Genomic DNA, 3191 nt, shown 5'->3' on the forward strand with positions numbered 1-3191 from the left:
CTTAATCATAAGAAGTTGTGGAAGTAGCATATATGAATCTGATTATAGAAATGAAAAAGTTTTATTAATGTGATAATACTGATTCATCCCCCCCTCTCAGTATTATTTCCAACAATTGGTATCAGAGCAGGTCCTTTGATAGAAGCTTGATCGCTTGAAGGAGATCCGTGGAACAATGGGAAAGAAGCTTAAGAAGAAAGCACCTAAGAAAAAGAAGTCATCTCAGAAGAACTATGACAGTGGGAGAATCGATTGGGGATTAGGTATAAGAAGCTCTTCAGATTCAAAATCAGATTCAAAATCATTATCAGGTATGAATATATTATCCTCTGATGTTCCAGCTATCTTTCCTTTTGGAAGAGATGAAAGTGATAGCGAAACTACTGAATTTGCTCATATGGGTGAACAAGAAAGATATCAAATAGAGGCAGAATTTAAAAGGCTGACCGACAAAATTAGAGATCAACAAGATCTCTTGAACAAAAGGGAATGTGATTTCAAAGAAGAAGCTACCAAACTAAAGGCCCAACTAGAAGAAGGAAACAAGGTAAGAAAGCCACTCAAGGACAAGGAAGACCAATGTCAAAAATTGCAGCATGAAGTGACATCATTAAGAAAAGAAGTCAACGAAAGAAGCACAACCATCAAGAAACTCAAAGATAGATCCACTTACTATGGAAATCTTGAAGCTATAATCCTCTCACTAAAAGGAGATCTTGAAGAATCAAAGAAGCAAAATACAGATATACTCCAAGCTATTGCAAAACAAGAACACGAAGTCACCAGCTTAAAATCTCAACTAGAATGTGCCTTCCGAGTTCGTCAAATGCAGCAGGATTTGAATGAAGAACAAGAAAAGGAGATTCTCAAACTAAGGGAACAAATGGAAGAAGGAAGGAAAGCTGAAGAAGATTTGAAAAAGCAATCTCTTGAAAAGGAAGAATAGCTTCAGGTTGAGGTAAATATCTTGAGAGGAAAAATAGAAGAAAAGGATAAGCTTTTACGATTTCAAGATAGTTCTAAAGTCTTGGATGATATTCTTAGTAGTCAAAGGTCTCCTGCTATAAAGACTGGTCTTGGTTTCCATGAATCTGTTGAAGGTGAATCTAGTTCACAAGGTGAGGCAAGGAACTCTAAAGAGAAATCTAAAGTGATCAACAAAGAAATGAAAGATCAATCTCATCATCAACCAAGGAAAGAGATTCCTCAAAGAAAATCCTTTACTCCTCCTATGAATAATGTTGAATGTTATGTATGTCATAATCTTGGACATGTTGCAGCTAGATGTAGAAGAAGAAGAGTTCAAGACCATTATGGAGACAAGTCATCTCAATCAAGGTATTTTTATGGATATTGCTTTGCTTGCAATATGTTTGGTCACAAAGCTGCTGATTGTTACAGGAGGAATATGAAACATGTAAGATGTTATGCATGTAACAAGCTTGGACATATAGCTAAGGAATGTAGGAACAAAGTGTGGGCACCATATCAAAAGGAGAAAATGTCATCATCACGCTTGAAGATATGGAGGAAAAAGGAAGTACAGTCAGAAAAAGGTGGCATAGCACAATGTACAGACATACCAGAAACAGAGGGAGATGAAAGTACAAAACTTTAATGTCCTAAATCTCATATGCAAACTTCATAAAGGGAAGTCACATATATACGCGAGTACGATACTGCACAATCGCGTATATGCTTGTTTGAAGGCAGTAGGCAAGTGAAGTTGGAAGTGACTCTATCAGATCTGGGAATCTGACTGTCAATGGCACAAAGGAGGACTGTTAATTTGGCCCTAATCAGAAGTACACAGATCATTAACTGTGAAAGTGCAGGCGTACACAGCAGAGCGTAAGAATGAGTGCGGATGTACGCAAGTGAAGGCACAGTCCCTGTGCGGAGGTACGCGGCTTATCAGAAGAGCACATGCGGAAGGATGCGGCGAGACAGAAGAAGAGGTGCGTAGTAAGATCGTAGGTACGTGGCGCGATAGAAGGATAACCTGCGTAGGTTCATAGAAGTACGCGGCGTGATAGAAGAAAAGGTGCGTGGAGCACGCGGCGCAGCTGATGGAATAGATGTGTTTGTACGCGGTGTAGTTGAAGACAGTTTGCGTATGTACGCAGTAAAGCAGAAGGATCTCTGCGTGTGTACGCAGGGGAGCAGAAGATGAAGTGCGTGGCTACGCAAGACAGATAAAGAACAACTGCGTACCTGTCTTAAAGCATTTATTGGCTGACTCTTCTTATTGATATGTATGATCAGATCTGACAGATGGCACAGGTTTAGGGGGAGCATATGTTCTTAATGCATTGTTAGCATTATGGTCCTTGGTGATGATGCTTATGATTCATCTTGCTATGGTTATGAGTTGGTCACATGGTTCTTGGATCAGATTTGTGGTTGATTCTCTAATGGTGCTTGCATGGAGTCTTTATTGTTCTTGGCACATATATGGATGAAGATTGTTGGCTGGATACATGGATGATTATTCAAAGTTTCATTGTTGGAGACATGATGATGATGAGATCTTACCTATATGATGATAGGTTTCATTCATATGTTGATTGATGCAGATACTCCCATTTGATGACTCTTAGTTCATGCAGATCTGGATGGCTATGGTGTTTCTCATACCTTGGAGATTCATGCACTAATGCAAGTTGATGTTGACAGATACTATGAAGCAGATCATACAATGTTGATTGTTGATATTTATCTTAGGTGATTGCTCTTTATGTAATAGTGTGTCTCTTTTGTAGTTATCTCTTCAGGTCATGTAATGGCCTTTGTTTCCCCACTATGCCTGGGATGAATGATATCATATGTAAACTTTTGATGTATCAGCATTGTGATAAATGTATGTATTGAGTCTTTTGGTGATAGGAAGGTCATTTATGATATATAGAGTCATGTTCTTCTTGTAGAACATCTTTTTGCAGTTAGGCGGAGCTTGAGCATGAATAGCACTATATAGCAGAGCAGACATCTCAGCTTGTTCTCAGAAAGAGCATTATCAGATTGGAGCACCATGGCATATACAAAGGGGGAGTTCATTCAGAGACTTCAACAGATCTGGTTTATAGAGCATGTTCTTAGGGGGAGCATAACCCTTTGCCCTTGATGTCAAAGGGGGAGAGTGATTTGGTGTTGTTTCCATCAAGTCCAAGGGGGGAGATTGTTGGCATTAT

Source organism: Pinus tabuliformis, chromosome 7, assembly GCF_031772625.1.
Source record: "Pinus tabuliformis cultivar Carrire ecotype Pingquan chromosome 7, CPIR1, whole genome shotgun sequence".
In the NCBI taxonomy this organism is placed as follows: Eukaryota; Viridiplantae; Streptophyta; class Pinopsida; order Pinales; family Pinaceae; genus Pinus; species Pinus tabuliformis.